This window comes from Euprymna scolopes, chromosome 18 (assembly GCF_053919585.1).
Source record: "Euprymna scolopes isolate OS-2025 chromosome 18, ASM5391958v1, whole genome shotgun sequence".
NCBI lineage: Eukaryota > Metazoa > Mollusca > Cephalopoda > Sepiida > Sepiolidae > Euprymna > Euprymna scolopes.
The window spans coordinates 98585905-98609454 of record NC_136499.1 but is presented as its reverse complement, the minus strand read 5'-3'; the positions used below and the strand labels follow the sequence as shown (position 1 = coordinate 98609454).

At 34.0% G+C, this 23550-nt stretch overlaps 1 protein-coding gene and 1 pseudogene across 5 annotated transcripts in view; both read left to right on the top strand.

Annotated features, from left to right (window-relative positions):
- LOC145297709 (rho GTPase-activating protein 44-like) overlaps positions 1 to 23550 on the top strand; it is a 473021-nt gene that overhangs the window by 66075 nt on the left and 383396 nt on the right. The gene's annotated exons all lie outside the window — the stretch shown is intronic.
- Positions 7871 to 7967, top strand: LOC145298114 (U6 spliceosomal RNA; annotated as a pseudogene).

Genomic DNA, 23550 nt, shown 5'->3' with positions numbered 1-23550 from the left:
TTTCAGCTTTTCACAGATATTTACTATCACCTAGATATCCCAAAATTAATCTGGTGCTACCAGATCTGACTGTCTGAAAATACTGGCTTTTTGACTTAAAATGCACCAAACATTAATGTTGTTGCTTTTTTTCTCTTTCCCTTTGCAAAACTCAATCATGTTCTGCAAAGGCAAGAGCAAAACGATTTTCACCATGAAGCAATATTTGAAGATACAACTAACTTGAAGCATAAAATCTTTTTTTTTTTTTTTTTTTTTTCAAAATTACTAGATTCAGCATTAAATAACCCGAGGTTTGTTATGCCACAAAATAAAACTGAACCAAAATTAAATTTGTTCTAAGTTAGACCATGACCAATAATCTTACCTTGTTTGATGATTGGCCAAGCAATTTCGATACTAGACTGTATACAAACGTAGTTACAAACAGAAAAAAATATATATATAACAGAAAACATAACCTTGGCAAAAGTAGTAAGTTTTGATTTATTTTTAACTTTTTTCTGAACCTAATATTTATTAGTAGCATTAATTACTATTTTAGATTTGATTTTGTAATAAAAGTAGACATTTTGTCGTTTGCTGGTGAAGATATGAATTGGCCTTTTATCTTTTTTATGGTTTCTTTTCTGGGAATTTGCCATACCGCTTCAAATGATCCGTTTACTGGATTACACCTTTTAACTTCTTGGCATTGCCACAGCAAACCTGCATTGTGTTACAGGTTTTCTGCCAGCAATCAATAATGGGAATCTGCTTCCAGAGCAAGACTTTTCCCTTATTGATGTTTCCAGCTGATTCAAAGACCACCTTTCCATATATTTTTTATTTAATTTTTTTTTTTTTTTTTTTTTTTTTTTTTTTTTTTAAATTGTAGGAGATTGCTGACCTGATTAATATTTTGGGTTAAACAAAATTTTGAGCTTAATTTAAAGATAGAAGTTTTTAAATAAAAGGGAAGTTTTTTTTTTTTTTTTTGCTTTTAGCTGGAGATGCACACATATTCAAACAACTGCCCTTTAATAGATGATTGAATACCATTTTATATGAATATGGCATAAAGCAATTTACTTTTATTGGTACTAGCAGAGCTGCCGGGCATTAAAGAAGCAAGATAAAAGAGGTTAATATATACTAGATAACATTGGAAATGGAGGAGAAAAAAATAAACTGGCCTAGTCTCCCCTCCTCCTAACAAAAAATGAATAACTTTTTTTAATTTTAGATATTTGTCCAGAGCAACACCAATCAAGAATATATTAACTTTGTTGGTATTTATTTCGTAGTTTTTTTTTACTTTTAGCTGGACGTACACACATAAAACTGCCCTTTTTATATAATCGATTTAAAATTGTTTTCAATATGTAAGAAATGTTAATTTGATGTGATGATAATTTTTGATAATATTTTTAATTTTTTTTTTTTTTTTGTTCTTTTAGGTAAGTCTATACATCAAATCTTAATAGTTTCCGTTTAATGGACATTTTTGAATAAACATGCAGTTTTTATGCAATCAGGATTTTCCTTTGGTACGTATGAATCATTATTGGTTTATGGTTTAATAGTTGAAGTATGGCTACAGATCATTGATCTGCTGTGAATGGCATGAAATTACATCTGACTGTGAGGCTACATTCATGGGAGATTTCTGGAGTCTTGAGTTGCCATCATTCACAGACCGAGTCAGATCCGGAATTGTCAGCATTTTATTTCTAGGTTAAATGGAATCTGTCCCGAGTAGGATAAAAAAAAAAAAAAAAAAAAAAAAAAAAAAAGCATTGAAAAATCTAAAAGTGGTGGATATGCCCTAAAACAAAATAACCTTTTTTTTTTATTTTTTCTCATCATTCTTGTTTTATGGTTTATGTTCATAGTTGAAGTATGATTACAAAGCATTGGTTTTGCAGATAACATGAAATTGTCAGATTGTGAAAAACTTGCATGCAGTCTTCTTACAAAATCGTATGCTGTAAAACCCAACAACCAACTTCTTTTTTTTTTTTTACTGTAGCCTGTTCTTTATAATAAAGTGACCCCCCCCACCACATTATTTCATTCACGACCTTCATGTGATTCTTGGCAAACCAGAACAACACCAGACTCGGTCCACAGCAAATTGTGTCCAATTAGATTTGGTTCCCGTTATCAAAAACCTTCCTGTTGTAAGTCATTTACTCTTGTGGTTCAAGTTTTGTACTAATTTTTATTTATTAATTCATTTAATAAATTGTTAGGTGAAAGTACTGAATAGTTAATTCCCTACCTCATGTTAATAGCTTTCTAAATAACCTTCTGCAATTTACTGACCATGCTGAAATATTTAGAAAACAATTCATAGCGAAGTTTGTTAACTATCCTGTACTTTCACCTAACAATTTAATAAATTTACTAAATTTGGGAAACTGAAACTTGCGGCAGAAGTTATATTATGGATGAAGTTGAATATCAAGAACTGAATCTGAATAAATATGGTTTTATTGCAGACTTCAAGTTGGATATTCTTCTAGTTTTTCCGAATCTCATTTGACAGCAGTTCTTAATGCATATTTTCCAAAAATATGGATTCCTTTCATTCAATTTCAATAATTTTTACTTTTCATCCAGCTTCATAGATTCTATTGACGTAGTCATTCATGCAGGAAGAGGGAATAATTTTCCACGTTCATACTCAAATATACTTAGGGAGTTTTCTTCATAGGACAACTATTTCTCCCTAGCACAATTATTTTTTTTCCTCTGGCTATTATCTGGCAGCTGCTCTACATTTTCAACAGAAATACAGAACACTCTCTCCAATTACACTTTCTTCGGCAGCTTTTTTTATTTGTTATTACAAATACTTTTATGATTCATAAAATAACAGAACCTGTACATGCAATGTCTATAACGAGACAATTAAAGATCCATTTATAGTCTATGCAATTATTAAGTTAATTTCCCACAACAAATTATTTGATTATTTTATAACGTTTTAACATTTTCACCAGAAAAAAAAAAAACAATCCAAATGTATACACTAAAAAATAATCCACAAGATTTAAAAAGTAAAGAAAAACATAGACTTATAGATCTTCAAAAATGCTATCAAGTCAGAAACTTTTTTTGTTATATCTATATATGAAGCTAATTCGCTAAAGTCAAAATTTTATTTTATTTCTAACATCAACTTTTTCAGGCTGTTCACATGGAATTGCCTAAAAAGTAGAATCTCATTCTTTTTTGCTAAATCATCATTGGATGCAGCGCTATAATAATAATATTCTTATTCCAATCAAATACTACTTTCCTTCCAATGTTTGTATATATACGCAATTCAGAGTTGATTGCATCAGTTTCTTGGGTTAATTAATTTTCCCAGGCAATGTGCATGCACAGGTCTCATAAGTTATAACTTGACCTTTTAATCTATTTGATAACTATGATCCAAACTTATGGATAAAAATCAAAGAAAAAAAGATTGATAAATTAAATTTTATCAATCTTTTCTCAAAAATCATGAGGTCAACAGTTCAGCTATCATTTAAATATAAACACGTGTCAATACCATTTTCTCCTGTAAACAAGCTAAAAATTGACTGCACAAGTGCATTAGAATTACTAGTAGGTGGAGAGATGGCAACCAGTTTGTGTGCAAGAAGCTTAAGACAATACAGACGAATGCAAACTCAAATATGGAGGAAATATGTGTGGATGGCAAAATTATTAAGGTTATTTAGAAATTTAAGTTTTTTTTTGTTTTTTCTGGTTTTGGTGAACTTAGCTGCACTGCTAGGATTAACAGAAGATTCCAGAATTCTTGATGTGTGGAAAGGGCAGACCCATTGGATCAAACTCATTTCTATTATTTGTTCTGAAAATGCAATTAAAAATAAAGATTCCACAACTTTTCTCGAGTAAAATTTTACGAGGATCCCAATAATGGTATTAATTTTTTATTAGGAAGTTTTTACAATAGTTCTCATCTTCAGTTTGTGGTAAGGAATCATTGGGTACACAAGAAGTGCAGTTGAATTTATAAGTTGAGACGTCAACCAGTTTGTGTGCATTAAGTGTGAGACAACAAGGATGAATGTGAACTCGTATGTGAAAAAAATGTGTGTGGATGGTAAAGTTATTGAAGTTGTTTAAAAATTTTTGTTGCTTTGGTGATACGATTGGGGCACAGGGTAGAGCAGACGCTAGTGTGATAGCAAGAATTCAGAATGGATGGAAATAAAACCTGGCCAGTGAGAATTGAAGACATGTGTTGCATGGAGAGAAATGATATGAAAATGATTTGATGGATGTGTAATGTGAGTCTTTATAACGACAGGCACAGATCTGACGAGCTCAGTGGAAGATTAAATCTGAAGAGCATAGGGAGATGTGTGCTGAAGAAATGGTATGGCCATGTTGAAAGAATGGATGGGAATTTCTTGGTTAGTAAATGTTGAAGAATTGAAGTGGCAGGGATGAAGACTTGCATTGCATGGAGAGAAATGTTATATTGAATATGTAGCACAACTGTAAAGATAGGCTAATATTTAATGAACTTGGAGAAAGATTGTATCTGGATACTATAGGAAGATGTGTGCAGAACAGGAGGCTTAAAAAATAAATCTCCAAGTGGAGTTGAGCATTGTTTGCATGTTTATAATTTGTTTTACTAGTTGTCATCATTTATGTAAACTATTTCAGCTTTTCAACAAGATAAAAATGACTTTTGCTGATGCAGATTTACGTAAACGGGTGAAAAAAAAAAATGAACCAGCTTTAAAATGAGGCAACATCCTAACAGAAGGAAAAACAAAAAAATGAAACAACTTTTAATGTGAGAAAAAATCCGTTTTATTTTTATGAAAAGTAATTTTTTTTTTTTTTTTTTTTTTTTTTTTTTACGAAGGAGGGTAGAAAATGCCTTTTGAATGACGCGGTAATTCACTCTTTCTTGTCATGTAATGGCTAATCTTTTTACATAAAAGAACAAAATGCATTTTGGTGGATTTAATTTTGTAATTAAATTATTGTTTAAAGGAATTTTTATGAGTTCATATTACTTTTGGCAGACTCCTAACTCTCACTTCCCTTATTTTGTCCTTAAGTCCTCATTCCATGAGCGGTTTACTGACAAAGAGGGAAGAATTGTTGTTTTCTAGGTCAGAATCTATTCCATCTAACGCTTATCGTTTGCAAGTTTTTGATCTTGAAGTAGTATTGTGTTTAGCTTCTTACATCAAATGGCTTCATGCATTGTCTGGAGTGATATAATTTTCTTTTTTCACAAGATAGATTTAAAAATTTTTTATTTTTTTTGTTCAGGGAAATATTTTTTGTTCATTTTATGATTTAATCACTTTATAGTTGAACTTGTCTCTATTTTTTGTTTTTGTTTTTTCACCTTCTGATTGGATAAACGCTTCAGCATTTTCCGGCTGTTTACATAAACTGCCAGAAAAGGACAAACGAAAAGTTGATTTTGTCTGATTCAAAAGCTGGATCACTATCCTTTCAGAAAACCTGAATATTTAACGTGTTGATAAATTTATGATAGCAATATTATTAAATGTTCAAAATAAACTCTGGCATCTTATGAGATCTTTTAGAGAAAGGCCTTTTTTTAAACGCTCGCAGAGCTTAAATATTTTAAAAGATTCAGATTATTTAGTGATCTTATATTGGTTATTTCAGCAATATTTTGCCCGATGGATGGAATACTGTTGCCATATCTGGGCAGGAGCTGCTAAAAACAGCCTATCCTGCCTTGACAGAGTACAAAATAGAGTTTGTGGCTTAGTGGGGGATGCCCTTTTCTCTACCCTGCAACTTCTCTCCCACAGAAGAGATGTTGCGAGCATGTCCTTGTTTTATCGTTATTTCCATGGCAGGTGCTTGTCTGAACTCCAATCTCTGGTCCCCCCTCGCCAATCTTTCACGAAAAACACCCGTCTAGCTGAATCCACTGTGAAAAATTTCCCCCACTCTATATCTGTGCCTAAATCAAAACGCGGATTCCATGAACAAAGCTTCTTTCTTAGAACTGCACGCCTGTGGAACTCTGTTCCGTCTGCCTGCTTCCCACTGGACTACAACTTGGATTTTTTCAAGTCCAACGTTAACAAATTCCTAATGAACCGCCCCCTTAAGTAAACACTTCATCAAATCTCCACACTAACGTAATGTACTTGCAATAACCCTTATCCCTGAGTGGCTTCCGGGCCTTGATAAGTGGTGACCACTGTGTAAAAAAAAAAACCAAAAAAAAAAAAACCCATCAACCTCCTTCAGTTCTTCATCTTTTTAAACTTTTGTCTAATTAGATAATCTATATGGAGTTTCAGATTGAACTTTTTATTCAATCCACACAGGTAAATTGTTCTTGTTTCATTGGCTGAAACATTGTAAAAATAACCAAATGAAATTAGTAGTCTGTATAATGTGAATTATCAATCCTCGTCTCAGAAAATTCCCAAACCATAATTTTCAAGGTTCTGGATATGACCTTAAACTATATCCGACGGTGAGGCCAAAGCTTGCGGGCTTTGGGGAGTGTGGAGCCAGCCTTTAATTGCCATTTCTCCCAGGTCCACTCTGACCCTGAATGGTAGTACCTGTTAGGGTCCCAACTATAGGTTAAATAGAAAATGACTTGAAAAAAAATATATTCTATTAAACAAAAATTTTCTTCAAAATAACTTGATTCGGCATTAAATAACCTGAAAAGGGTTGATATGCCATAAAACAAAAACAACCAACCAACCATAATTTTCAAGTATATCAAATATCTTTATTTCATATATATATATATATATATATATATATATATATATATATATATATATATATATATATATAATTTTTTTTTTTTTTATAAGATGACCTACTTCACTTGGGTGGGGCATGAGGAGTGTAATGGATATCAATGCTGACTATGGAATCAGCTAAGTTGAATCTCGGGTGTCTATTGAATGAAATCTGTAAGAATTGGCAAATTATGATTTTTTTTTTCCATTATACTCAATAGAATTAGGTATTCACAAGAAGTATTTTGTGTAATTTTTTTTTTTTTTACTCACGTTCACCCCAAACAGGGCATATTGCAACTTGGACATAAGGGGCTACTACTGGGGACTGCTTAGATGTTGGTTTACATTATATTTAAACTTCTGCATATCAGTACAGTCAGGGTGGCAGGAAGGGAATTACAAAGTCTAGCTGTTCGAGGGAAGAAATTATTAAACTAGAAAGCTTTCTGGTATTTAGGGACCTCAACAATGAAGGGGTGTGATTTTGTTGCTAAACATGTTTGTCGGGCATATGTTCGTTGAGGGGGCACACGTGCAACGAGTTGATCAGAGCGCATTTGTAATACAGGCACAGGGATGCAATATTGTGGTGATGGGGCAGGGATTGGAGCTTAGTTGAGAAAGCAGAACCTATTAGATTGGAGACAATTCTTTGGACCCTATCTAAGAGGGAGCTAACACACTCATGCAAATAATGTAGTGGAACGGGCAGAATTTTAACACATCATGCTAAGAAGTCAGGTTGTACTGATATCCAATATTATTAGAAAATGTATGAAACGCCTTTCCACATGAAGATTCATTTTTTAAAGTGAATCGAGCTGTTTCATGTCATCAAAGAACCCAAGCAAGGGTTGATATGCTGAAAAACAGGCAAATCAAACTTTTCAATTGAAGCTGTTCTTTCTACCCAGTAAATTAGCAAGCATCTAATATATAAAATTATTGTGACTGAATTTTAAAAGTTGGACCTAAATAGCATTTAAGTTGACAAATCACACTTTGATTCTGACTAGCCACTTTTTATTATTATACCATTTTATTCAAAGACAAAATGTACTTTGTTACAATTTATGTAAAAAATAGACTTAGTTTGGCAATACATATACTAAAATTTGAATGATACAAAAGATTAGCATGGCCACTGTACAAGAATAACACATTTGTGAAGTGGTCCATGTTTTTTTTTTAGTAGGGTGAGAGTGGCTAACAACACAAACTGAAAATCTGAGTGTGCCAAGTTCAAAACCAATTCGTTCTACAAAAACACTTTCATCTAACTCAAACCTGACCTTGTATTTAGCCTCCTAGAGAAGTGGTAAATAAATACTCTGGTTTGACAGATTTTTAATATGGAAACTTTCTTAAACACCTGTAAAAAAAAAAAACGGGGAATCATGGTGAAAGTAAATTTTTCACTTGTGGAGGGGAACCCTGCATGCTTGGCTTGTTTATTTTAGATACTGAATCTAGCAAAAAAAAAATTATAGAACATATATACAAAATAAATTTGACCACTAGTGATCCTATGTAATACTAGGTTGGTATATCTAGTTAATGATATAATAAACTGAAGTTTTTTTGGTAAATATATATTTTCTTAACTTGGTAAGCTTCCTGTCTTTAACGCATCAAACGTTGATGTTATTTTTTTTTTTCCTTTTCATTTGCAAAACTCAATCATGTTCTTTAAAGCCGAAAACAATTTTTCTACAGAAAACAACCAAACTAAACATTACTTGAGGCATAAAAACTTTTAAAAAATTACCAGATTCGACATTAAATAACCCGAAAAGGGTTGATATGACATGAAGCAAAACACCCAAACCAAACACCATAAATAAATATTTGAAGATATAGAGAACTTGAAGCATACGAAAACTTTCTCCAAAATTACTGGATTCAACATTAAATAACACAAAAAGGGTTGATATGCCGTGAGGCAAAACAACCAAACTTAGTTCAGGAATATTAAGGTCAAATACTTGAAGGAATAAGTGTCAACCTGCCTTGGAAATCGTTCAACATGTTTGTATTTATTTTTGTTTAAACTATAATCACTAGAGCAAGTTAAAAATAATCACTTGATCTGCAAAACGGGTCACGCTGATTCATGAAGTATTTAATCAAGGTAATTAGTTATATTAATCCTGTAGCATGACTTGAATAACTAGTGCACGCTGCCCGTAGGCTTGTTATAGTTTGTGTAGCGTTTTAGGAAATCCCAAGGATTGACCTAAAATAAATCCAGAGACGATGAAAAAGGAAAGTCAATAGTGTTTTTTTTCTTTTTTTTTTTACACACTATATTTATATAGCAAGCAAAATATGTAAACAATTCAATTTTTTTTTTACACACTGTATATTTATATAGCAAACAAAATATGTAAACAATTCAATTTTTTTTTTTACACACTGTATATTTATATAGCAAACAAAATATGTAAACAATTCAATTTTTTTTTTTACACACTGTATATTTATATAGCAAGCAAAATATGTAAACAATTCAATGCTAAGCTTGTTTGCTGTCATCATATCCAGTTTAATGTTTGTTTTGTATGCGGTCGTATGGTGTACGGCTTTTAGAAATTGAATTCCAAACTGTCCTGTCTCTAACCAAGTCTTTATCCTTTCAAATTCATTCTTATCACTCCTCTTGTGCTCTTTAACCTTCTTCATGCCAGTTGAACATAGTAACTCAACTGTTTTATATCTACTAACCCAAGAACTCTCACCCATTCTTTCAATGTGACCACACCAACAAAGTCTTCTGTTTTGCACATATTTCTCTAGATTTAATTCTCCAGTGACAAACTCTTTATTTGGTTAAGTGTATACAGTTGGATAACTGTAGTTTAATTGTAAAATGATTAAATCATAAAATGAGCAAAAATGATTTCCCTAAATAAAAAAAATTTAATTTTTTTATCTTTCTTGTGGAAAAAAAAATCATAAGTGTTTTAAAAAGTTTTTTTTTTTTTTATGGAAATCGTTCAGACAAGGCATGAAGCCACTAAAAGCTAAAAAAAAAAAAAGAAAAAAAAGTCTACTTCAAAGTCAAAAACTTGCCAACAATAAGTGTTGGATGGAATAGATTCTATCATAGAAAACCGCAATTCTTCCCTCTTTGTCAGAAACATCACCCCTGGAATGTGAGGACTAAAGGATAAAATAAGGGAAGCGAGAGTTTCTCTGAACTTACAGTATTTGCTCATAACTTTTGCAGTCAGACTAGCATCTGCTTCACCCTGTGTTCGAATGGTATCCCCAAGGTAACAATACTTCTGGACAATTTCAAGTTTCATCATCCGGACTTTGCTTTTAATATTGGATCAAATTAAATCCAATTTATTTGGCAAAATATAACAAAATACACAAGCTATATAACAAGATGTTGTTTGACTTCCTTTGCATGAGGTCAAACATCAGATCAAGTATGGTTTTGAAATACCAACGCACTAGGATAACCACCTTGAGTTCGGTTTTCATGTTTCTATCAATGTAATCTCCAACTTTCAAGTGTATCTTGCCAAACTCTGGAATCTTTCTGTTTAACTTGGAATATGCACAAGATTTTGAACGGAACCCTTTATTTAGAATCCTCTCATTCCATCAGCCATGACGGGATAGAGGTTCTGCTTAGACGTATTAAGTAATTTGCAAAATCTGACAGCAACAGCATAGATACAGCACTTTCCCTCGACACTAGCACACAAGTTCATATATTTGGTGACTTCAATGTCCACCACAGCAACTGGCTTGGATTTTCTACTTACACAGATGCAGCTGGTACCACAACACATAGCTTCTCCAGATCAGCAAGATCAGCATGCCTAGGATAACCACACACAAAATTCTTAGCATTTCATAGAGAGAGTAAGTAAAGATTTATGTGACAAAGTTATGCAAGTAGAGCGTGAAGAGTATTCAATAAACTGAAATGCATTCTGGTTGAATGACTTGATGCATCTTTTATTTTGATAACTATTCGATAAATGGTAAATACATAGAAATAATTCAATGAATAATTATCAAACTTGGATTGATGCAAGAGACACGCATGCACGTATCTCATGATTTTATCAATATAGAAATGTATATGTTTTACTTCTGTTCATTTTTAGCAACAAATGTTATGAATTGTAAGACAAATTTATTGTGCGTTAATTGTTGCAGAAGTCTATGGAAATTATATTTGGTTTTCTATAGAGAATCTATATTTATCTTATTGTCCTATTGTAAAAGGCCCATATGGTACATTCAACAATGTTTTGTACTGAAAACATTTTCTAGAATAAGAGTTAGTAGTTACATGGAGATAGTATATTTGTCTTTCGCTTGAACGAGGTGAGACACAAGATTAGGTAAGGTTTTGAAACATCAACTTTGATTTGAAGAACAACCAAAACAGGAGTTAGGAAGTAAAGAGTTCAAAGAGTCTAAATGAAAGTGTTTGTATATGTGTGGATTTGTGTGTAAATGAGTTCATGAATGTGTATAAGCTGTTGCTATATTTAGTAGTCCACAATTGTCTGGTGTGTGCTGAGATACCAGTGGCCACAGCAAGATTTAATTCGCCTGCAAAGTTTGTGTTGTGGTTAATATAATATTCAGTTTTTGGTAGAATTTTTTTTGTGTGTGAATTGGAATGCGTTTTTTTTTTTTTTAATTTTTTTTTATTTTTTTAACCAAATAATTTCTGCCAAATCGTTAGTTTTGCATTTCTATTATTCCGGTCATTAAGAGTATATTTACCTCTTAAGGCGGTTAGGCACAAAAATCATGTGTGGTTTTGAAACGCTAATGTATTAGGAGAAACATACTCTGGCCCACAAAAATATACCTGAACGAGTCCATTGGCATTCTTGGGTGATATGTCCCACGAAAGAGATATATTTGTTTTGAAGTAGCTGAGTGGACTTTGCTACATATTCAAGTAATAATCTAGTAAGTCACCTTACTGAACCGTATTCGTAGTCATAGTTGGTATATCCTTATACATGAAGCTTTCAGCGTGTCTTTTCACATCTCTCCTAAGCTGTCAGTCAGTATTTATGGCTAGTTGATCAACTAACCAGCTAACCAGTCAGTATTTATGGCTAGTTGATCATATTTTTGTGATGTCGTCGTATGCATTACATCACTAGCAGTAAATGAACCCCTTCTCAGAGAGAAGATAAAGACTGGGAGGGTGAGGAAAACAATACTTTAGTAATCAAGCCAATAGCGGTATGATTGTCGAGGACATATTTTCGCTGGTACTGACGGCAAAAGATCTCCATATTTTTTTAATTGCTCTTTTCTCCCTTTTCTTTCTAATGTAGGACATTTTGGAATTCAAGTCTTCTAAACTTGATTACTAATATATTTTCTTCTACTATATCAATTAAGAATTGAAAAAAAAAAATGGTTTTGGGATTTTTTGAGATGACGATTTAATGTGTGTTAATTGCATTATTCAGACAACTGTTCCCATCTTGAATCTTATACTCACTTTGCCCTGCTGACATTTCTTGATGGGGGTGGGGCTGTATCAGGTGATTAGCAATAAACTAACCTTTTAGAGAGAAGATAAACTATTAGGGTAGACCTCCTAGAACTGAACAGAACCCAGCCCAACAGTAGCAAAAGTTACTTTTGGGCTAAATTGTATCCTAACTCTATGAGCCATGTAAAGAAATAATTGATTAAATCATAGCAAAAGAACATACATTCTTCATAGCATGTCCAGATTTAGGAATGAAGATACGATTTCACTGCAATTAATTGAAATGTGAAAACTAACTGATGGACAGAGCCTGTTGTGGAGATGTTTGGATGCATCTAAAAATAAAATGCGTCCATTAAATATCCACACTTAGCAATGAGAATGCTATTTGAAAGTGTCACGTGACCAACACAGTTGCGGTTTCACGTTGCAAATTTCAAACAAGTCTAAGATACGCCCTTGACAATCAGTCTGAAGGAGGGTGAACCATTGCGGCATCTTTTGCCCTGCTCTTTCGGGCTGGTGTCATTCTATGAGAGTAGAAAGTGGACCTTGAGTTTACTTTCAACAGCTTTGTAATTCTTGCTTTCTTTATTTTGTCATTTATTGCTCACATTCCATGAATGATGTTTCTGACAAAGGGGGAAGAATTGTTTTCTGGACCGGAATCTATCAATCTAACACTTATTGTTTGCTAGTTCTTGATCTTGAAGTTGTACTTTTATTTATTTATTTATTTTATCTGATTACATCAAGTGGCTTCATGTCTTGTCTGGAGAAATTCTCATTAAAAAAAAAGAAAAGTTTCACTTTCCCAGGCTTTACTATTGCTACTTACTTGTGGCATTCTACTTGGGAATGCTTGCCTGGCTGCTCAGGCATTTTTTTATAGGCCAGAGTGTTCAAACATTTGGGTGCCGACTTTTCTATCCCTAATTACCAACCTCGTGTCTTGTCTTCCTGCCATGAAAGGGAGATAATAAATCTGTGTGCAGTGTGACAGACTAACAGAATTGTTACTTCAAAGTGCAGAATAGATATTATTACTAGTAGGGCTACCCGGCGTTGTCCATGGCAAGTGTAATATTTCTATTAAAACTTCTATCTTTTTACTCCCTGTCTTTCTCTTTTTCACCTTCCCTATTTTACCCCTCCCTCTCCCCGAACTCCTATTTCTCCTCCACCTGGACAATTCTTCTCAAGCTGGACATACACGTACAACTCTCCTTAATATCATGGATTTCTCATGGATTGAATCTGCATATTTTTTTTTTTTTTTTTTTTTTCAAACTAGTACACAATGATATTGACCCACCTCCACTCCCCATAATGAAACTTGGCTCAGTTGACTCTCAGAGAATAAATTTTTCAACATTTTAGATATTATTCATCCAGGTGAACGTACATGCACACAGACGACTGTCCTTTATATAATAGATGAGCGGGGGGGGGGGGAGATCTGTTAGAAAAACCCTAGGAATTTTTTTTGCGGGGGTGGGGGACGGATAAAAAGTACAATTTTATGTATAGATTCAATAGATCTGAATCACTTATTGAGCTTATCTTACAAAACTAAACTTCAAAATGTCATGTTTGCACTCATTAAAAGTCCTTCTTACAATGTTGGTTCTTTATTTTTAATTATTTTTCAATTTTCTTTTGTTCCAGCTAGGAATGGGGCATCCTACTGGATGCCAAACATTCACCTGCTATCTCGTACATTCCAACCGAAAGATATTTTAGAGATTCTAACCATACCTTATTTCTCGTACAGTTGGTTCACTGCAGTGAATCTAGTTGCTCCTGTAATTATTGAAACGATGGAGATCTTTCTAAGATTCTAGTTTCTTTTAATGTTATGCATAAGACCTTGGTATTTTATCTTTTTCCTCTCTCAGTTCTGCTTAACCCAGCATCATTGAGGATATTTAACTTTTACTAAGGTTGCTTCTTTCTCCTTCTTGTCCTATCTCAGGTTTAATAGGACCATTTTCCAGGTACATAGGTGTTAGAATTGCATAGTCATAGTGGATGGTGTATAACTTATTTCCAACTGTTCTTTCTGGTAAACATGTTCCCAGAACTTGCTGCTACATTTGATACACATATTTTTTGCAAATGGTGTAGTAGAGTTATTTACACTACACAATCTATTGTGTTGCATTTTATAGTAACAATCCCCCAGCAGAACATTACAACTGGATGTCAGGTGGGTCACACTTTCTATTTCTGTGTGGCAGAACCTGCACTTGTTGTCATTGTTGAGACCGCTCATCTTAAAAGCATTGTGGTCATTAAGCCTTGATCTTGGGCTAACATTATAATCAGACATGCAACTTTTAATGTTTGCTCGAAATAATTAATTTAGTCACTCTAATCTATAAAGCGATTAAAAGATACTTTAACCATGCACCGTAATTTCATTAACCAGATTAATTCTAGTGCAATTCTCTACAGATTTTTGCATCTTTAAGAAGCTACAAATTTTTTTTTTTTTTTTAATGTTTATCAAATTTTTTATTTCTTTCACTTTCTTAGACTTTTTTGTTTTTTTCATATTTGAATTTTGTAATAAAAAAAGTTGGACGTTATTTTGGCATATTATTTTATATTTTTTTATTTATTCTGCAATCTAATATGCTTAGATATGATTTCAAAACAGAACCTGATCTTGATTTTAATGTTTTATGTGTCGATATCTCAGAAAGAAGTTTGTATCAAATACACGGAGTGATATGTTACCTCGTTAATGTCCATATTAGGTTTTTTCATAAATTGTACTTCCTATAATTATAATTAATTTGAATTTTTACCCTTTACTAATTCTATCTACCTGGTGTTGCCCGGTATGTTTATTTTTTTTTTTATATTGTTTTCATACATCATCCTACCACACCCATGTCTAATAACTATTTTTTTTTTTTTTTTTTTCAAATATTATTTTTCCTCCATTTGTATGCTGTGACATCTTCGTTTAATGCCCGTTTTACATACTGGCATGTGTTGGACGGCTTTTAGAAATTGACTTCCGAGCTAACCTATCTCTGACAAAGTCTTTTTATCCTTCTTCATGTGGTGGTGTTATTTCTATGTTTTATATTTTATTTTTGTTTTATGATCTTTATTATAAATTGAGTATTTTGGTGGTTGAATTTTAAAACCAAACGATTTAAAACCAATATAATGATCTGACAACGGCATTCACTTTTGACTGCTTAAAATAAATCTATTTAGTTACAGATACCTTTCCTCCTTCTCTTTCTCTCTTGTTTTTATTTTTCTATTAATTAAAATCAACTAATTTGCTTAAAATTGTCTATCTATTAAAAAGTAGGATAATAATAATAATAATAAAAATGTCTACTTAATTGCTTCTGTTTTGAAATCTAAAATCGACAGTGTTTATCAAAAAATAAATAAATAATAAAAATAACAAAAACAACGATCCGTCATTTTTTTTATTTTTTAGATTTTGATATACTTTAATTCAAAAATATTTTCCCAATAAAAACCAAAAAAAAAAAAAAATTCCAATTATAAAAAAACAGAAAATTGTTTTTGAAAATTTGAAAAACTATTTAAACTGCGATGGAAACAGGATAGTGGCATTTGTAGACAGACAACCATCAGACAAGGCCAAACTATTTGCAAAGAACTTTGCAGCTAGTTCTACCCTATGCGACGAAGGCCATCAACTCCCCATATTTCCTCCTATAACACAGAACAAGCTAGGTAACATACAAATATCCGTGCATGAGGTCGCCAAGCTAATCAAGAACCTAGATTCCAGTAAAGCAACTGGCCCTGATGGCATCCCAATTATAGTGTTAAAAAAGCTTCAACCAGAACTTGCTCCCATACTTACGAAACTATTTAAGCGCTGCCTTAAGGAGAAGTGCTTTCCGACACCTTGGAAGACCTCCTCAGTTTGCCCTGTATTTAAGAATTCAGGTGATAAGTCATCTCCCTCTCAATACAGACCAATAAGTCTTCTCTGTGTTATGAGTAAGTTACTGGAATCAATATTAAATAGAGAAATAGTAAACCACCTCAGCAGGAATAACCTTCTTAGTGACACACAATATGGTTTCCGCTCTGCAAGATCTACCGCAGATGTGCTGACGGTTATATCCCACAGGATTAGTGAATCTCTTGACAAAGGCTTCCTTTCTAGGGCAATTGCTCTCGACATATCAAAGGCCTTTGACAAAGTATGGCATAAGGGTCTACTTCACAAGATTTCCAGCTACGGTATAACTGGAAATGTTTTCTCAATCATTAAATCATTTCTCTCTGATAGGCTCATAAGAGTAGTGGTAGATGGACAAAAATCGGAGGCCTGCAATATAAATGCTGGAGTCCCTCAGGGGTCAATCCTGGGCCCAACTCTCTTCCTGATCTACATCAATGACCTCCCTAAACACATACTTAAATCATTCGTTGACATCTATGCTGATGACACGACCATCTACGGCAACACATCAAAGGCTGTAAATGACGAAGTTCTCTCGGATTCTCTCTCCTCTGATCTCGAGCGCGTGGTTCAGTGGGGGAAGATGTGGCTAGTTACCTTTAATGCATCCAAAACCAAACTCCTATCCTTACATCATCAACGCTCTGATCCCCAGCTGGCATCAATTGTGATGGATGGCTCTCGTCTGGGTGAGGCCCCGTGTTTTGACAAGCTTCTGGGTTTGACCTTTACTCCTGATCTGAAATGGAACACGTACATCAAGTCTGTTGCCAATGTCGCAGGAAAGATGGTGGGATCCTTCTACCGCTCCAGAAGATATCTCACTACTGATGCAATTCTCTATCTATATAAAAGCCAAGTACGGCCAAGGATGGAATACTGTTGCCATATCTGGGCAGGAGCTGCCAAAAACAGCCTATCATGCCTTGACAGAGTACAAAATAGACTTCGTGGTTTAGTGGGGGATGCCCTTTTCTCTACCCTGCAACCCCTCTCCCACAGAAGAGACGTTGCGAGCCTATCCTTGTTTTATCGTTATTTTCATGGCAGGTGCTCGTCTGAACTCCAATCCCTGGTGCCCCCTCACCAATCTTTCACGAAAAACACCCGTCTAGCTGAATCCACTGTGAAAAATTTCCCCCACTCTATATCTGTGCCTAAATCAAAACGCGGATTTCATGAGCAAAGCTTCTTTCTTAGAACTGCACGCCTGTGGAATTCTGTTCCGTCTGCCTGCTTCCCTCCGGACTACAACTTGGATGCCTTCAAGTCTAATGTTAACAAATTCCTAATGAGCCGCCCCCCTAATTAAACACTTCATAAATCTCCTCACTAACGTGATGTACTTACAATAACCCTTATCCCTGAGTGGCTTCTGGGCCTTGATAAGTGGTGATCACTGTGTAAAAAAAAAAAAAAAAAAAAAACCAAGATATTGAAGTGAATTGAATTTGGTTGTGCAAATTTGAAAGTATGTATTCATTGAAGGTAATGTTCATTGAAGATTTGTAGCCCTTGGTATGTTTGTCTATCAAAATTAAAAGCTGGTTGACCTTTGGCTTTGGTCCAGTTTTGACCTTTGGCTTTGGTTCAGTTACTTTTTCATTATTTGAATTATTCGGACATCTGTTCTAATCTTGAGTGTTATTCTCAACATTTCAACTGATGTAACTTCTGACTTTCATCAGGCGTATCTTGTTGAACTTCAGGAATCTATACAGAATTTCGAATTGAACCTTTTATTTAATCCACAGGAGTAGCATGCTCTTCTTCTGTCAGCCAGGGTGGAGTAAGTAATTCGCAATTGTATTAGTATCGCCCATATTAAAGATTGAACCATCAGAAGTGTATCACTTTTAGAACTGAATTTTATCTACCACTTTTAATAAATATTTTTTATTGCATTTTCACCCCAAACAAGGCGCATTGCCACTTTGTTGTAGGGGGCTACTATCAGAGACATAAGCATCAGGGGTACTGTGTAAGAAGTTGGGCAGCAAGATGTCGGTTCATGTTACACTTCTGCATGTCGGTACAGTCGGAAGCAGGGACCCGGAAGGGAATTCCAAAGTCTAGCTGTTCTGGGGAAGAAACTACTGGAATAGAAGGCTCTCTTGCATCTAGGGATCTCTACTGTGAAGGTGTGGGATTTAGCTGCTTATCGGGTTTGTCGGGGTATTTACATCTTGGGGCCACAAGTGCTTGCAGTTCGTCAGAGCAATCACTGTTAAAGTACTTGTAGAACAGGCAGAGGGATGCAACATTTCGTCGATGTGATAGAGGCTGAAGTTTAGTTGATAGTTCAGGACCTATCGGATTTGTGACTCTCTTTTGAACCTTGTCTAGGAGTGAGAGACTAGTAGCAGATGCACCAGCCCAAATATGACAACAATACTCCATACATGGGCAAATGGTGGCCTTATAGAGGTATAGGATACTTTCAGGTGTTAATAACTTTCTAGCACGGTAGAGAGAACCCACCTTCCTCGCAGCGATCCTGGCAATGTTCTCAATGTGATGGTTCCAACTCCTGTTTCCTGTGAACGTTAGGCCAAGGAGTTTAAAAGATGTAAAAAGTCATTGGCCATTGCTATTGGCGGTAGGGAAGATTTCTTGTAATTATTGAAGGAAACAAGTTTAGTCTTGGCAGCATTGAAGCGTCTCTGATGAGGTCCCTGATGGCTTCCCAATCAGCCTTTTTATAATGTCTCGTTGTTTTGAGCAGTGGTTCTTCAGTTTTAGCTCTAGAGTTTAGGGTGATTTCAACCATTACCACTGCATGATCAGCGTTCCCAAGAGGGCTGTGGGCATTCGTTACAATCATCGGGAATTGTGGTCAGAAACAGATCTAGAAGTGATGCATGTTGTTTTTGCTGGTCTGGGAAACTGGTTGGAAACGTAACCATCTGTGATAGGGAATGAGATATAGAGAAGTTACGGGGTGTGGTACCATTGTGCATCTGTGTTAGTAGAAAATCGAAGGCAGTTGCTGTGGTGGACATTGAAGTTACCAAATACATGCACTTGTGCGCTAGTGTCGAGGGAAAGTGCTGTATCTATGCTGCCCATATCATTGCTCCATCGGTCTTCGTGTTCGAAATTCTGTACAGTTTCTCAAGTTCGAGAGAAAGATTTCCAAATTTGACAAGATACACTTGAAGAAAGTTGGGGGTTACATTGGCTAAAACATTGTGAGAAAGCTAATTGGAAGAATACAAATTATCAATCCTTATCTAAAAAATGCTGATACTTTTTCAATCTTTCGCTTTTCTTGCACATAATGCATCTTAAGGAAATTTAATAATTGAATACTTATGAATCTAAGTTGGCATTCGTGTTTTGGTTGTTTGAATTAAAAAAAAAAAAATATACGCACATTTTATGAGAACGATACAAAAAGTGCAAAATGACTATCTCTTAAAATGCCTTCATAAAACTGAAAACATTTTCATCCGAGGGGGTGCATATATTTGCCAGTAAATATCAAACATAATTTAGTGAAAACTGAAACGATCTCCTTTTTTAAAGGGCAAAGGTTATTATGGTAGGTGATTGTGACCTGTAGAGTTTGACTTTTAACATTTGGCTAACTGTGGGATATTTATTGACAATTTCTTGTAACTCGAAGGGAACTCATGATATATTTGTGCTTCAGAGTTTTTGAGATGAGGATTGATAATTTGAATTATTTGGATTATTGTTCTCACCTTAGTTATTTTCACGTTTCCTTCAATGTAACTTCTGACCTTAAAATGCATCTTTTTAGAACTTGAGAATTTTTATTAAACTTGAAAATCTGTATGAAAAATTCAGCTTCTTCTGCTACATGTCACTCGAGACTTCTTGTCATCACAACTTTGTGAACACGTCAACTTAAATTCTTAATTTCCAGTGGAAAATTCCTCTTAACTTATTTTAGTTAGAAAATGGAATTTTCCTTATGTCATTCTAACACTCACATTCCAATATTGCTATCTATGTAGTTCTGATTGAATCCTTGGTGCTTCAGGAGTGCAAACTTGTTACCATGTAGAGCATGTTTATGTTTTTTTCATAACTAATGTGGAGGATGTGGTAAGCCAAAATCTGAATAGCATGTTGGAAATAGCCTAATATGAGGCTAAGTAATAAAAAATAAACTATTAGCGTAGTTGTATTTTATGTAATTTAAAGAACTATAAAGATTCTGAAAAACAAAAAAACAAAAGTGCTCTTGAATCTCTATTATCCTCTATGTGCAGAATATCTATGTACCCTCGACCACATTAAAAAATGTATATTTATATATATTTACGAACAAACTATTTTGAAAACTTGAAATACGTTTACCTGATTTTATTAAAGTTTAACCATATACATGCGACACTAATGCGAAGTTTTCCAACATTTCAGCAGACGATATTACAGTTGAAACAGAGCGTAAAAACAAAGTAATACACTGTTATGAGCATAGTGAAAAAGTATTTAGTAGTGGTCTTTATTCAATCCCGAGCAACGTCGGGTTTTTAATAAATTGAGAATTTCTCTCCAACTTAGGGAAACTGCACAGAAAATTCAACTTTTTCTGCTACATGTCACTCGAGACTTCCATCCATCCATCCATCCATCCATCGCGGCCGCAGCCGAGATTGAACTCACTACAGGAGTTTGTAGTGTGATTCAAATCTTGTCAGTAGCTGAATACTTGATGCTTCGCCAGGGCTATCAAGGGTATTTTTATCATGATGCCATCGCCAGACGGGGTGTCTACCACGGCTTAAGAGAGTCCCATCTACCCTCGGGAGAAGGATAGACCGCGCCAGTTTCTCAACCTATTTTAACTCGCTTTCCCAAATGGTCACCCATCTGGGACTGGCCAAACTCAATGTTGTTTAACTTCGGTGACCTGGTGAGACTTCCTGTCATGACACAACTTTCTGAATGCGTCAACTTAAATTCCTAGCTTTTAACTTTTAGTGGAAAATTCCTCTTTACTTTAGTTAGAAGATGGAATTTTCCTTTCTTGCGTTATTTTAACACGCCCACGTTCACATATTGCTACATATGCTGCAGGATTGGAGTGTAAATTGGTTACCATGTAGAACACTCCTTTTTCATGGCCCGCTGTGAAAAGCAACAATGTGATTGTTTATAGTTTTAATAAATTAGTGTTTAAAATGTTCTATGTAATCTTATTTGTATACTTCGCTACATGCTTGTAAACAAAATTCTATTTATCACAGTTTTGAACCAGTCATTTTGTTGTCAGGAGCGGTGTGCAGTCTCAATTCTTGTCTGATTGTCTCATCTCTTTGAGTGTTCTCTTGATCTTTTTTGATTGGAATCTTAATATGTCCAAACCACATTCTTTTTTTTTCTTTTTCTTTTTTTTTTTTTGTTGAGAGCTTTGTTAATGTTAGGTCTCTTTCTAATCTTTGCATTTCTTTGTTTCTTGTAAAGTTAATCAAATTTATTCATGCACTACAGCTTACTATGAAGAATAAAATTTAAAATTAGTATCAAAACTTTGTTCGCATGTGGAGTTAACATAAAGCAGCACAGTCATGGCAAGTTTATCTCTGTCCTATCGTTATTTTCATGATCGGTGCTCAACTGGGCTTCTATTTACGCCTCCCCCCCCTCCCAGAACATTTGCAGCAGGCACTCGTCTAGCTGCAACAACTGCTTACAATTTCACTTATCTATCTGTATCTAAAACTAAACGTAAATTTCATCAGTTTCTTTGCTAGAACTGCCTGTCTGTGAAACACATTACTGCAGGACTGCTTCCCAAGTGACTATAACATGGCCATTTTCAAGTTTAACGTGAACAAGTTTCTGTTGAGCTGTTCTCTTAAATATACAAACACTATCCAAGTTCCATCATTACTGATAATTACGATGCTGTCTCAACGTCCCCCTGACACTCATTAACTCTTATCCTCGAGTGGTCTTTGGGCCTTGATAAGCAGTGACTACTTATTGTAGTGTGAAAAAAAAAAAAAAAAAAAAAGATGAATACATGGAGAATAGTCCATGAATTAAAATTCTTTTTTACCTTCGAGTGGAAAATTTCTCTTTGCTTAATGTAGTTGCAAAATGGAATTTTCCGCCCCTACCCCATCCTAACACACCCATGTCTAACTACTTTTTCCTTTAACTTCCATTAAAGGCTTATTAACATTTTAATTACATTGGAATGAAATTGATTTGAAAACATCAGCAATATATCAAAGGAAAAACGAAAAATGTGCCTGGACTGTTAAAACATGTTCAAAAGATGCTATTTATTATATTCAAATTTAGTTGAACAATGTTTTTGTTTGTTTGTTTGTGTGTTTTTGTTTTTATTAACTGCCCGTGTCCTTGCGTTGCCTTGATGGTATAGAATAGTTAATGTGTTTTAGAATGATTATTGAAATAAGAATATTATTTATTAGCCTGTAAAATGCATTTACCGCTTATGCATTTACAGATGAAGGAGGTGGCGTTTGATTTGAAAATTTTGAAAATTGAAAGTTATTATCTATATCGATAGCGTTTGTGTTTTCTGTGTCACACTAACATTTTTTTCTTTCAAGTGACTTTCATTTAATTATGACCTTCCATTTCTTGTAATAAATAATTTGACCAAAAATTCTTCAAAAGTTTTGGTTTCGGTTTTGATTTCAATTATAGCTGATGGCACTCAAGTCATCTATTTTTTTCTTATAAATTTTACTAAGAATTCATAAGTTTTGGTTTCGATTATAGCTGAAAGAACTCAAGTTATATGTATATATATTTTTTTTCTTAAGTTTTGGTTTTGGTTTCGATTCAAGCAGATGCACCCAAGTCATATGGATGTATTTTTTTTATTTCTGAAATCACAACTTTATAATATATAAGAATCGACAGAAAATTGACACTATAATAATATATACAAAATTTGCATAAATTAAAATATATTTAAACGTATTTTACGACCAGGCTATGCCAGGTGTCCCTGTTTGCTTAGATAAATAGTTTTGTCGTTTTAACAAAAAAGCTGCAGGGATATTAAGGCGTCTACATTTATGCTGAACATCGACAGAATGCCAACATCAATCAATATATTACATATGAAAGAATCCGCTGTGGAATTTCCACAGGTCCCGCTAGTTTTTTATTAAATGATTAAAATTATTTTTTCTTTATTCTGAGACTTTTATTGTTAAAACAACATATTCATAGAAGACTTGGGGTGTTTTTTTCTTTATTTTGTTGGTATTAATCTGAAGTGTCGGCCCCTCCAATGTTATTAATAACAAAAAAATTAAAAGAAAAAAAAAAAAAACTCTTAAGTC